Source organism: Balaenoptera musculus, chromosome 1 (assembly GCF_009873245.2).
Source record: "Balaenoptera musculus isolate JJ_BM4_2016_0621 chromosome 1, mBalMus1.pri.v3, whole genome shotgun sequence".
Classification (NCBI taxonomy): domain Eukaryota; kingdom Metazoa; phylum Chordata; class Mammalia; order Artiodactyla; family Balaenopteridae; genus Balaenoptera; species Balaenoptera musculus.
Window position 1 is genome coordinate 116,729,146 of NC_045785.1, and position 14,970 is coordinate 116,744,115.

Sequence of the window (14,970 nt, forward strand, 5' to 3'; positions counted from 1 at the left end):
AGGAAAAAAATGTAAATCTCCTTGGGTAAGCAGGATGAGATGAAGCTATGAGCTCATTTTGGTAAATGTGCAAGTTTAAGCATTTAAAGCTAAGAGGTTTAAATCAACCTAAGCTTCCAAGGCCAGGAGTTAAGCGTCAAAGTATGGTAGCCAAAAAAATATTTTATTGACTGGAAGAGACTCTCATGGGACTCTTTACCATGAATGATTTAGAGAAAATAACATAAGGCAATTTTTTTCTACTTCAATTTAACTCAACAAAGATCTATTTCATTCTACTATATGTAGGACACTGTGCTAGGTGAAACTGGGGATGCAACATTGCATATAACTGTCCCCTTTCCCAGGCAGTCTACCATGCAGGACAAAATACATATGGAGACACAAAGCAAAGTGTCAGAGTACTGGGTGAGTTCAATGAAGGGAGATAGGCCACCCAGTTGCAGGGCTCAGCAGGCATGGAGAAGGGATTTAGAGGCAGCTATAAGTAAAATAAATTGTATGTGAAGGAACTGACATAAACAAAGGCACGGAGATGGGAAATCACAATATATTTTAGGAAATATCAGGTGGTCAGGTCTGGATGAATCATAAGGTAGGAATGGGAAGTTAGTGGAAAATGAAGATGGGAGAGAAGATTAGGACCTCTGAGCAAGACCAAGGCAAAGGAAGTTTAGAGCCGATTTACAATGAGTCTTCTGTTCTTTCCCATTTCTGCTTCTGAGAGCTCATCCTTAACCACCCACTAGAACCATGATTCCTAGGCACACTTCCAGGATGGGCTTCTGGGGCACAGACATCTCTCCACAATGAGCTGAGTCTTTGGTTCTGCTCTTAGAAAGACTAACCTTCTCATGTGGCTTAGTGTTCTTCCTTTGGCCACTCTTCCCAGCCTCTTCCCATTTGTCATATCCCTAACCTCTCCACCAGCCTTGGTACTGCTCATCCTCTTGGTCTTTCAACCATGGCTGCCTTTGTTCTCTCTTGAAAGTGACTAGTGATAGAATGGTACCCAACCACATTACCCAAGTGCCAGGCCCTCCTTTGATGGGCAACAGAGTCTCCTGACGATTAAGAGCTAATTGGAGATCTCAGGCCTATTTAATATGTGTACTTCTCACTCTCCAACTCTTCTCATGTCTTTCTCCAACACTGTCTGTGTCCACGTCTCCTGGACCCATCTGATTCTCCTTTTCCTTGTCAGATGGCAGAAGCAGGAATCACAGGAAGGAGGAGCAACACATACACCAAAGGACTAGGGCCTCTTAATGCATGAGAGGGTAACAGAGGTGGGATATTGCTTACCTTCTGTTATGTGCTAAATTGTGTCCACTCTCTCCACCATCCCATTCATAAGTTGAAGTCTTAACCCCTAGTACCTCAGAATGTGACTGTATTTAGAGATAGGATTTTTTTAAAGAGGTGATTAAAGTAAAATGAGGCTGTTAGGGTGGGCTCTAATCCAGTCTGACTGGTGTCCTCATAAGAAGAAAAGGTTAGAACCCCAAGGCTGCTCGTCCACAGAGGGACAACCCTGTGAAGAGGCAGCACAAGAGTAGCCATCTGCAAGCCAAGGAGACAGGGCTCAGAGGAAACCAACTCTGCTGGAACCTTGGGAACCTTGATCTTGGACTTCCAGCCTCCAGAATTGTGAGAAAATAAATTTCTGTTGTTTAAGCCATGTAGTCTGTGGTATTTTGTTATGGCAGCCCTAACAAACTCATAGACCCTCCCAAGGCCATGTTGGAATGGATGGACTGGAGAGAAGTTTTTGATATTATCAGTGTCTACCAAATCCATGGCATCCTTCAGAAGAAATCACTTCTGTCTTGATATACCACCAAAATTCGCCATGCCTTGAGTTTTATGATCCTGATACCCTGGCCACAACTGACTGGACCAAGGATCAAGGACTGGCAAGACACGTGGGTTTATGGGAGAGCTCCTTATCATAGAGTGCTAAGTTTCTCAATTAGATTCTCTCTGGGGAGTTTTGAATACAAAACAGTAAAAGACCAGGGAAGGCAGAGGTAATAGAAACAGAAGTAGGAGAAGAAAAGACAGAAGAGAGAGAGAAGCTGAGTAAGGAGAACAGCTATATCTAGAGCAGACATTGGCTTCTGAGGGGACAATCAGAGCTGCTGTCGAGTAATTTCCCCTCTTCTGTGAGACCTGACTGTGAGACTGTTGAGACAGTTTCCTTACTTGTCCTTGTAGCCTTAAAATAAATCACTGTCACTCAAGGTCTTTAAGCCTGAGCCTCTCTTTTTCCATCAATCTGAAAGGACCTACCTACTACTATAGTGTGTTTGTTTGCTAGGGCTGCTGTAACAAAGTGCCACAAATTGAGTGGCTTATATAATCAGAACTTCTTGTCTCACACTTCTGGAGGCTGGAAGTCCAAGATCAAGGTGTCGGCAGGGTTGGTTCCTTCTGAGGGCTATGAGGGAAGGATCTATTCCAGGCCCCTCTCCTTGGCTTGTAGATGGCGTTCTTCTTCCTGTGTCTTCCCTTTGTACACGTCTGTGTCCAAATTTCCTTTTCTTCTAAGGATATCAGTCATGTTGTATTAGGACCCACCCTAATGACCTCATTTTAATGTAATTGCCTCTTAAAAGGTTCTATCCCCAAATATGGTCACATTCTGAGATACTGGGGGTTAAGAGGTCAACATACGTATGGGGGTTGGGGGGAGTGTGCACAGTTCAGCTGGTAACAAGTAGTTTTTTTTTTTTTAATTAATTAATTTATTTATTCATTTATTTTTGGCTGCGTTGGGTCTTCATTGCTGTGCGTGGGCTTTCTCTGGTTGTTGCGAGCGGGGGCTACTCTTCATTGAGGTGTGCGGGCTTCTCATTGTGGTGGCTTCTCTTGTTGCTGAGCACAGGCTCTAGGCACACGGGCTTCATTAGTTGTGGCACGTGGGCTTCAGTAGTTGTGGCACACAGGCTTAGTTGCTCCATGGCATGTGGGATCTTCCCGGACCAGGGCTCGAACCCGTGTCCACTGCATTGGCAGGCGGATTCTTAACCACTGTGCCACCAGAGAAGCCCGACAAGTAGGTTTTTAATGTTTTAATTTTTTAAAACTTTTTTCCAGCTTTATTGAGATATAATTGACAAATAAAACTGTAATATATTAAAGTGTACAATGTGATGATTTGATATATTTATACATTGTGAAATGATTCCCACAATCAAATTAATTAACACATCTATCACCTCGTAACTTTTTCTGTAAGAATGTTTAGGATCTAATTCTAGCAAACTTCAAGTATACAATACAGTTATTAGTTAATTTTTTTTAAAAAAGTAAACTAATATCTTTCAGTAGTAAGTTCTGAGGATCTAGTGTACAGCATGGTGGCTATAGCTAATAACAAGTAGGTTTTTATCTAAAACCAAGGCATTTCCAGCAGGCCTCCTCCCAGCCAGTCAGCTTTCCTCCATTGACTTTCCCCCAAATAAGCAGCCATTCTGGGGTGATGGCCCAGCTCATCCAGGCTGTCCCTGAGGCCTGATGTTAATGCTTTTCCAGAAAGGAATACTGATGTTCCTATCTACCTCCAACCCACAAGCACAAACTAAATAAAGTATGATAGATCTGTGTATCCTGATATAAAAAGATCTCAAAGACAATTTTAAGTGAACAAACAAGTTGGAAAACAATCTGTTCAGCATAAGCACATTCACGCTTAAGAACAAATCTATATATTTTGTATATGTATATAAAATAATGTAAGTGCACAGAGAATAAACCAGGTGATATGGAAATAGAGGAGAAGAGCATGAACATCTCAGTCAGGCTGTAATGGAAGGAGAAAGTTGAGGGGAGGTAACAAGCTTGAAAGAAATTTTTTAAATAATGGAGTAGCCCTGAGGACACTGGTAAACAGAAGGGAGAATGGGAAATGCTGAATAATTGATAGGACAGGACCCTCGAGTAGATGGAAAAGAATGGAATTAAAAGCAGAAACTGATAAGCAGTGCAAAAGAGAAAGAAAAGAAAAACAGAAACTGGGCATGCAGAAAAGTCCTGAGGACAAAGAAAGAAAACTAGAAACATTCTGGTAAAATGTTTAGTCTTAGTGCTTAGTGCTTAGTCTCAGCACAATAAAAAGTGAGATAGCTCAGTGTTATGGGCTGAATTATGTCCCCCCAAATCCATATGTTGAAGTCCTAACCCCCAGTACTTCAGAATGTGACTATATTTGAACATACGGTGTTTAAAGGAGGTGATTAAGTTGAAATGAGGTCATTAGGCTGGGCCCTAATCCAATGAGACTGGTGTTCTTATAAGAGGAGATGAGGACACAGACACACAAGGAGGAAAGACCATGTGAGGACACAGTGATAAGGCAGCTATCCACAAGCCAAAGAGAGAGGCCTCTGAAGAAACCCACCCACCAACACCTTGATCTTGGACTTCTACCCTTCAGAACTTGAGAAAATACATTTCTGTTCTTTAAGCCCCCATTCTGTGGTATTTGTTATGGCAGCTCAAGTTGACTAATACATCTACCAAGGCTGTGGTGTGCTCAAGAAGAAGAGGAAGATTTCAAATGCCAACTGGAAAAGGAGAGGGGGCAGCAAGCACACACACAGAAGAGAACAGCCTAAGCCCTTCCAGGAGGCTGGCAGAAAACAGCCTACCCAGACCAGGGGTGCTAAAGAGGTCAACCGCTCTTTCACGTCTCTTTTCCATTCCCCCAAAACTGCCTTAATTCAGACTGGGCTGCCGCAGTCATCTCTGTGCTGGGGAAAGTACACTCAGATCTGCTGCTAGGAGCCTGGTTGGCTGGTAGCCTCCAGCTGCTGCACCTCTGGGTGCATCAGGTGTTCACACTGCCCCACCCTCAGGCATCTCCCAGCTAGCGATGAGCACAGCAGGGTGCCAGACACAGGCCATTTGTGCCTGACGTGGGACATTGCTATTGGACACCCCACTGACCTGGCTGAGATTTTCTCACAGCTGCACTGTGGTCTGAGGCTCCTCTTACTCAACCTTCTCCCCTTCCCCCCACCCCCTTTCACAGGTGTCACACCTGCATTATGCCTGATGGCTCTCCTCACCTATCCTGCTCCCTCCTCTTTATCCATCACTGGTGTGGTGTTTCCCCCAGTGACTCTCTTGCATGTCGACTTTTGTCTTGGTCTCTACTTCTCTTAAAGGATCTCACTGCCCCTGGTCTCCTTTCCCTCCATCCATCCTCCACACTGCTAGAGTCCTCCTTCTTTTCAAATTCAACTCTTGTCACACTCCCTGCTTTCTTTCTTTCCAAGATGCCTGGTCACTTACAAGATGAAATTAAAAGACTTAAGTCTCTCCATATTCAGCCTGTGCTCGACTTTCCATTCTCATACCCCCCGACCCCAAATGCCCCTCCTGACAGCCATATGGAACTACCTGCACTTTTCTAAACTTCAGTGCCATTTCACATCAAGGCCTTTGGCCATATAATTCCTTTCTCCTGGAAAATTCTTTTCCATTCCCAGCACACCACCACTACCACCACACAGACACACACAGACACACACACCCCACCTAGTTATCTTTGAATTCCTATGAAGACCCACTTCAAATGTCCTGGACACAGCCAAGCAAAGGAAATCGTGCCTCTCCCTGTGCTATTTTTATACCCAACACTAATATCTCTTATGGCATTTATCAAACTGTCCTGCAGTTCCTTGTATCTTAGGGAAAACTTTAAGGTAGGAATAAAGTTATCTCTGTATCCTCAACACCAGCACAATACCTAACACACAGCAGGTGCCCAAACGTTGTGTAATGTTAAGTATATCTATATGTGTACATACAGACACACACACACAATATTAAATATAACACATGAAAGCAAATGTCTTGGTCAGTCATCAGCACTCTGGCCAGGCTCCTCTCTTATCGACTTACCCTCCCACCCAGGGTCTGCCTCCCTTTGCCATCACGGGGTCTGTGATTCTTCATCTCTTGAATGGAGAGAGGTACATATGGGTGTTGGAGGAGCCATGGACTGAAGTATCACAATCACTGAATATGTGCTGGGAGTCAGAAATGGACCGGGAAAATTTCCTTTTCCCAGGGAAGGAGTCCTCAGGTTGCCAAGAAATGAGAGCTCAGATCTTCCCAAGGAGAGGTTTTCTGGCCACTTTTTCTTTTTTTGCATAAGTTCATTCAAGTTCGTTTCTATTCCTTGAAAATAAAGGACTTTAATGAATTCACTTGAAAGACATTGCTGGGAAGGTAATGACTTACTTGAGAGGCTGAGTTTGGGTGGAAAGTCAGTGTTGGCTAGTGGAGCAGGGTGGTGGATGCTGGCAGGGCAGGGGTAGGGTGGTGAGGCTAGATGAGCTTTTAGGTCCCTTGTAAGAGGATAGAGGTGCCTCCTCTGGTTAGTGATTCTGGTCAGGCTCCTCTCTCCGCTCCCCCAAAATGAGAAGCAAAAGGCAGGAAGAAGGTTCCTCACAAGTCACCCGTTCCCTCAAGGAAGAGACACATGGAAGTCCCAGCAGGGTTATTCACAGCGGCAAGCGACCAGGACGCCAGGAGAAGCATGGCCACACTTGTCCCAGCAGCAGCCAGTGCTTCAGATTTGATGGAGCAAAGGAGAGGGTCTCTAGGAGCAGGGTGAGCTGACTACACAGACCATGAGAAGAGGAAGTAGAAGAAGTGTGGTCTCAGGGCAGCGTTTTCCTTACATGATTATGAAAACAAAGTCCACTCCGTGTGGGCTGAACAGTGTTCCCCCAAGATGCTCACACCCTAATCCTGGAACCTGTGAGTGTTATATTACATGGCAAAAGAAACTTTGCAGATGTGATTAAATTAAGAATCTTGAGATGGGGAGGTTATCCTGGGATTACTGGGAGGGCCTGAGGTAGTCACTAGGGTCCTTATGAAAGGGACTCAGTAGAAGTCAGCGTCAGAAGAAGGCCAGGTGATGATGGATGTAGAGGGAAGCAGATCAGAGACAGAAGATGCTATATCACCAGCTTTTTAAAGATGCAGGAAGGGGGCCACAAACCAAGGGATACATCCGTATTCCTTAGTAGATAGCAACTACTTTGTAGTACCACTATGAGGATTAAATGATTTAATACATGTGATGGTAGTTGTGCAATAAATGCTTGCTATTATAAATATCCTTGGATCTCTTAGAGCTGCACTGTCCAATATGGTAGCCACAAGCCACATGTGACAACTGAGCACACAAAATGCGGCTGGTCTGAACTGAGGTATGCCACAAGTGTAAAATATACCCAAATTTCAAAGACGTAGTACAAAAAAAAAAAAGAATGTAAAATAATTCAATAATTATGATATTGATTACAGGCTGAAATGATAATATTTTGGGTATAGTGGATACATAAAATATATTATCCAAATTAATTTCACCCGTTTCCCTTTCCCTGTATGTTACCTTTATATCAAAGTGGCTATTAGAAACTTTAAATTTCTGTGTGTGGTTCGCATTATGTTTCCACCAGACAGAGCGCTCTGAGTTTCTGAACCTTGCTGAATAGAACACACAAAGGCAAGCCCTGAGCATTCAGGGAAAGCAGTAGGACACAATGACATCTTTACAAATGCCGCTGGCACTCATCTGCTTCCTCTTTTTTGTATCTTTATGATGCTGTCCAAGAGACATTCCTGGGAGCACCCTTAATTCTTGACTGCCAGGTCCAGCTAAACCAAGAGAGTAAGTTCAATTAGCCTCAGACACAGTGTGGTTCCCTGCCCCAGGGCAGAAGGAGGTAGTTGTCACTTTCTCTTTGAGACATCCAGTGAGCTCAGAGCACCATCCTCCCACGTGGCTTAGCAGGAGCCTGTTCCCTCCATACCATACACTATTTTTTAATCCCTGCCATCTGCTCCAAAATGTTCACCCAACAGTCTGCCCCCATTCTTGAAATTCCACAATTTGGGTGACTCTTTTGAATAGAAAATTTAACTCTGTCCAGAAACGGTGCATGGGTCTTACGACTGTTAAACCTCTGCAACCATCAGGGATTCAGCTTGCTTTCCTTTCTTCACCCTCACCCCAAGAGTGACCCTAGACCAGAAAAAGGCCTCCCAGCTTCCTTCTCCAGTTGTCCCTAAAGACATACACACAGCTGGGACTTCCCTGGTGGCGCAGTGGATAAGACTCCGAGCTCACCACGCAGGGGGCCTGGGTTTGATCCCTGGTCAGGGAACTAGATCCCACATGCATGCCGCAACTAAGAGTTCGCATGCCACAACTAAGGAGCCCGCGAGCCACAGCTAAGGAGCCCACATGCTGCAACTAAGACCCAGTGCAACCAAATTAATTAATTAATTACTTTTTTTAAAAAAAAGACATACACACAGCTGACCCCCATCTTAAAGGCTCTACTGCCAGTCATTACACTGATACTGACGGCAAAGGATGGCAAAAATAACAAAGCTTGGCAAGCTGCAAGGCCTCCAGAATCTTCCTCAAGTCCCACAGCTAGTCCCTGGATGATGGGGACTCAAGTGGACTCCAGTCCCTGCCCTCATTCCTGAGGGTGGAGCTCACCACCTCATGCCTAAGGAGCACGTGGGCTCCTTTCCCCGAGAAGCCCCTTCCCCACTTTGTGGGCCTGAAGAGGCAGCAGGAGCAGACTCAGGGCCAAGTGGGCAGTTTGTACCTAAGAGGCCTTTAGACTGGGTGATGTGCACTTCACAGGCTCTCTGCCTGTACCTCTGGATACTCTTCACAATCCTTATCAAATAGAATTACCAGAGGGACTTCCCTGGTGAGCCAGTGGTTAAGAATCCACCATTCACTGCGGGGGACATGGGTTCGATCCCTGGTTGGGGAACTAAGATTCCACATGCCGGGGCTTCCCTGGTGGTGCAGTGGTTAAGAATCCACCTGCAGATGCAGGGGACACGAGTTCAAGCCCTGGTCCGGGAAGATCCCACATGCTGCGGAGCCACTAAGCCCATGCACCACAACTACTGAGCCTGCGCTCTAGAGCCCGGAAGCCACAACTACTGAAGCCCACGCGCCTAGAGTCTGTGCTCTGCAACAAGATCGCCACAATGAGAAGCCCACACACCGCAACGAAGAGTAGCCTCCGCCGCAACTAGAGAAAGCCTGCGCACAGCAACAAAGACCCAATGCAGCCAAAAATAAATAAATAGAATAAATTAATTAAAAAAAAAAAGATCCCACATGCTGTGGAGCAACTAAACCCATGCACCATAACTACTGAGCCCACGCTTTCTGGATCCCACATGCCACAACTAGCGAGCTCATGCGCTACAACTACTGAGCCCGCCCACCGCAACGGAGAGCCTGTGCACTGCAACGAAAGATCCCACATACCGCCATGAAGATCCGGGTGCCGCAACTAAGACCCTATGCAGCCAAATTAATTAATTAATTAATTAATTAATTTAAAAAATTACCGTATATCTAGCAATTCTACTTTTGGGTATATACCCAAAAGAATTGAAAGCAGGGACTCAGACAGATATTTGTTCACCCATGTTCAAAGCACGTGAATTGTGGCATTATTCACAATAGCCAAAAGGTAAAAGAAACCCAAAGGTAAAAGAAACCCACCAATGATGAATAGATAAGCAAAATGTGGTATTTACATACAATGAAATATTAGTCAATCTTAAAAAAGGAAGGATATTCTGACACCTGCCACAACATGAATGAACCTTGAGGACATTATGCTTAGTGAAAAAAGCCAGTTATAAAAGGACGACCATTGTATGATTCCACTTATATGGCTAGAGTAGTCAGTTTCTGAGACAGAAAGTAGATTACAGGTTTCCAGGGCACAAGGGAGGGGGTAATGGGTACTTCTTGTTTAATGGGTACAGAGCTTTAATTTGGGAAGACGAAAAAGTTCTGGAGATGCCTGCCAACATTGTGAATGCACTTAATGTCCCTGAACTGTATACTTAAAAATGATTAAATTCTTAAATTTTATGTTATAGATATTTTACCACAATCTAAAAACAATACCTCCAACTAAGAGAAAAAATAATCTGTATTTCTACAACATCTCTAACCAGAGCCAGATTATGATCAAATATGCCTCCAAATCTCCTCACCTTCCCTAGCAGAGGACCCTCTACCAGAGAATACCCCCAGGCCCCTCTCAGCTCCTCCAGGCACTGTGCCCAAGGGTGGGCTTCACTTAGATGTTTCTCTTTCTCTTCTTGGAACTTATGGGCTGCCTGAGAACACGTATTCTCATGAATCCACAGGGGAAGTCGGAAGTTTGGGTCTGGGCATGTTTGCAAGCACATTTGGCTACATACCTGACAACACACACTTTGTTAGTTATAAAGCTGATATTTTTATCTCCATCTTCTAACTGCTGATACTCTGACTTGGTTGGTTCAGAACTCAAGCAGGGAAGAGAGAGGTGTTACACATTGACCACCTAAAATCCCAGCACTGCCAGTATTAGACAGGAGGCCAAGGCCAGGATTTTCTACTGGACCTAGGTTTCAGCAGTCTTAGCTAGGGAAGGTATATGCTGGTTATCAAGCTATTGTGTGTAGGTTCCAAATCTACCCTTTCATATTTGTTTTGTGATGCTGAGTACCTTCCAAATTATGTTTCTCCTTTGCTGGCTTGCAGCTGTTAGGTTCTGCCAGGAGGGACGCTAGAGAGAGACTGGAAGGCAGGAGTAGGGAAGATGCCCTTCCTATTGGCTTGCACCTCCTGGCAGGTGGGCCCAGCAACGGCCCTTCACCCGAGCAGCAAGTCAACCTGGTACATCTTCTTTCCACACTCCCAGGACAAGCCTCGTGACTCCACCTCAGAGGTACCAGCACGAGCCAGACAGCACCCCCTCCTCAGAGGTCTGAGCCAGCTCTGCTGCCTCCTTGAAAAACAGAGGTAGTCAAAGTGGGACTTTACTCTGAGGTTAAGGCTCAGCAGTGTGGGCCTCTCCTCCAAGGTCATAGGTCCTGGTAACACTGACCTCACCCCTCATCCCCCAGCCATAGAGGTAGATGCTTCCTGCACTTATTTTCTTTCTTACCTCACTATTCCTTTTTTTTTAATTTTTTTAGTCCTCTAGTAACTATTTGACCAATTTCCTACATTAAATATTTTCTGTTAGAATACCTAGCATGGCTGCTGTTTTCCTGACTGGGTCCTGATTATTTTGGGGGGTTAAGGTCTGTGGCAGGTAGACCCTTAGGGTGATCCTTATGACCCCTGTCCCCTGGTGTCCAGGTCCTGCATAATCTCCTCCCCTTGAGTGTGGGCAGGACCTGTGATTTGCTTCCAACCCATAGAACATGGCAAAGTGAAGGAATTTTGCAGAGGTAATTAAGGTCCTCAAACTGCTGACTTTGAGTAAATAAAAAGGGAGATCATCTGAGATGGGCCTGACCTAATCAGGTGAAAGCCCCTAAGAGAGGACTAGGCCTTCTCTGAGGTCAGAAAGACACTCCTTGCTGACTTGATAAAGTAAGAGCTGTCTTAAAGAGGCCCACATGGCAAAGAACTCAGAACAAGGCCCTCAGTCCTATGACCACAAGGTAATGAAATCTGCGAACAAGTGGAGTGAGCTCAGAAGCAGATTGTCCCCCGGTTGAGCCTCCAGATGAAAACACAGCCCAGTTGAAACCTTGACTGCAATCTTGGGAGACCCTGAGCAGAAGACTCTGCTAAACCACTCCTGGACTCCTGACCCACAGAAACTGTGAGCTAATATATATGTGTGTGTTCTTAAGCTGCTCATGTGGCGATCTCTTATGTGGCCATAGAAAACTAATACCATGTCTTCAGACTTTGTATGCAGCAAATCAAACATAGTGTTAAAATTACCCATGAAAATCCTTTAGGAAAGCTGACACTCACAGCTAGATTCTTTTCTTCTACATTGGAATTTATGATACCAGTTGAAGTAGGTGGCTTTCATTTAGGGACCATGTGGTTCCAAAATACATGTGTTTTTTAAACATGAGAATCACACTCAGCATACTAAGATACTCACACAAGAAAACTGAGATTTATGAAAATGAAAGCCAATTTGTGTCTCCCTCTCACCCTCATTCTGTGGTACATATTCATTGAATTTGAAATAGCAGGTGGAAATTCTTTTACTAAGTAAAGTATTCTCTTGCTCAGTATATAGTTGGACTTATTTAACTTCAACGAGTATATAATGTAATTCTTCTTTATTTGAGTTTTTGTGTTTGCATTTTTAAATTAATAAGACATTTGTGTTAAATTTTGGAGAAGCTTCTTTTATAATTTAAGACCCCTAGTTTAGCCAAGACTCTACTGAGTCTGCCAATAATCCATTAATAAGAGAAATGAAAACACTCTCTCAGGAGGTAGCTGCAGCAGAACAAGAAATACTTCTTTCGGTCCTCTGTGTAAGATGGCCACATAAGGACTGAGGACACTCTCTACCTCTACCCAGTCCAGAAATAATGATAGTGAAAAGTGAAAAACAGCACGTCTGTCACAAAAACAATCTGTATCTTGGAACTAGGCAAAAGAGATTTTTTAAAGTGTTCTTTCAGTGCAGTACTGAGCTTGGTTTCTATTGATTAGGTTATTTTACAATACTTAAGATACTTAAGAAGTTAACTTGTAGTTTTTGTCCACTAAAAAATGTGAATAATTTATTGTCAAATAGAACAGATAACCCCAAAGGTTACAGTTTATTGCCCTATAACACTTTAAAACATTTTGTGTCTAAATCTAACCCAGCAATCTTAACCTAACATTTCTTTATTAAATTGTCTATATATCTGCATATTCAGTTTCTCAAATGCTCTTTGAACCAGTTTTGACGTCTTACTGGTTCCCACATTAATTCATGAGATAGTTGAATAAAATTTTTGACATGATTCATTTCATATATGCATGAGAGTTAGGCTTTTATCATTTTGAAAATTATGCTTTGACCGGGGTCCAAAGAAGAGTGCCAACCACACTCCAGAAACTTCAATGCATTTACACTAGTTGAAGTTCAGTGGGACTAGACTGAAGAAAAACTTCAGGGTGATTTTTCCCCTCTCTTTCCTGAAGAAGAGAACGTCCATCATCACCTAGTTCTGTAACAACAGAAGGGAAAATCTTGAGACACTCCCAGTTTGAGAGGCAAAGGCTGGAGACAAGGGCAGGCCCTGACACAGTCTGGAAAAGGGTCAGAGGGAATACTTCTGAGCTCTGTAGCACAGTAACTTCCTGAGAAGCCAGGCTTAAAAGCCCAGGCATGAACAGCTACTGCAAACAAAAAGCAGCAGCAGCAATGAAGAGCCTTGTTCCAAAGCAACATGAATCCCGTCTGGTTTCCATGTAGCACCACCATCAACAAGGCTGTGTAGGGACTGGTCTGGGCCAATCCCTATAGTCAAAATAGCAAGTATTTTTAAAATATTAGCAAACACTTAAACTGAAAATAGATTTCCACCTTTGCCAAGCATGAGGTTTTTTTCTCACACCAACCAAATCGCTGATTCTCTGATGCCAGCTGGGTGCCCCACAATTCAATTCTGACACTAAGTACACAGAGCCCATGCACACTCCTGAGGTTTCAGGCCTCAGTCCCAGAAACACCAGCCTCAAGACTGGGGTCTGTCCAACACGACTACCAAGTCAGGGGTTCCCACAACCCACCCCCATTCCCACCAGGTTCCATGATTGGCTAGAACAACTCACAGAACTCAGGAAAATTCTACATTTATTATTACAGTTTATTATGTTAAATTAATCAAACAAGGAGGCCATCAGACTGAGATGGCTCTATTGTCATGGCAGCCTATGTAAACAAACCAAAATCAAAGCCTGGAAATGCCTTCAGGTTATGAAATCAAAGCTTAAGGACAACCGATCACAAACAGCCAGTCAGGCTTTAAGCTACAGCCAAATAATTTCCTTTCTTTGGCACCTTCTCCAAGTCACTCCCTGAGCTTGTACAGGCGGAAAACCCCTGACCTCTTCCAGTTAGGCATTGCCCCATTCCAATGGATTTTTTGCTCAAACTCTTAAAAATTATAAAATGTTTCAGTTTATCTTTTATCTTTATAAAGCACACAAATGAACAGTCAGATGAAGGAATACGTAGGATAGGATGAGTCCAGAAGATTCCCGAGTACAGGAGCCTCTGTCCCCATGGATTTGGAATGTGCCACCTTCTGTGGTTGTATTTGCCGACTGGGCAGCTCCCTGCACCATGTCATTAAGGGTTTTTATGGAGGTTTTATTATATAGGCATGATTGATTAATCACTGGCCATTGGTAATTAACTCAACTTTAACCCTTCTCCTCCCCCAGGAGGTTGGGTGGAAGAGGGTGAGAGGGGGCAGAGTGGGGCTGAAAGTTCCAAGTGTTTAATCCTGCCTTGTTCTTTCTGGCACCAACCCCCATCCTGAAGCTATCTAGGGGCTGGCCAAGAGTCACATTATTAGCATGAACTTAGTTGAAAGGGGCTCCTTATGATTATGGGAAGATGCTCCTATCACCTCTATCACTTGGGAAATTCCATGGGTTTTAGGTCTCTGCCAGGAATCAGGGACAAAGATCAAATAGTTTTTTCTTATTATACCTCAATAAGGGATCCAGATAAATGCGTCAGAAAGTCAAACAGGGCTTCCCTGGTGGCGCAGTGGTTGAGAATCTGCCTGCCAATGCAGGGGACACGGGTTCGAGCCCTGGTCTGGGAAGATCCCACATGCCGCGGAGCAACTAAGTCCGTGAGCCACAGCTACTGAGCCTGCGCGTCTGGAGCCTGTGCTCCGCAACAAGAGAGGCCACGACAGTGAGAGGCCCGCGCACTGCGATGAAGAGTGGCCCCCGCTCTCCACAACGGGAGAAAGCCCTCGCACAGAAACGAAGACCCAACACAGCCAAAAATAAATAAATAAATTAATTAATTAAAAAAAAAAAGAAAGTCAAACAGATTAGTTGTGACACGATATATCTAAATAAGTTATATTTCCCTTTGAAGTGACAAAGATTCTTATATTTGATCC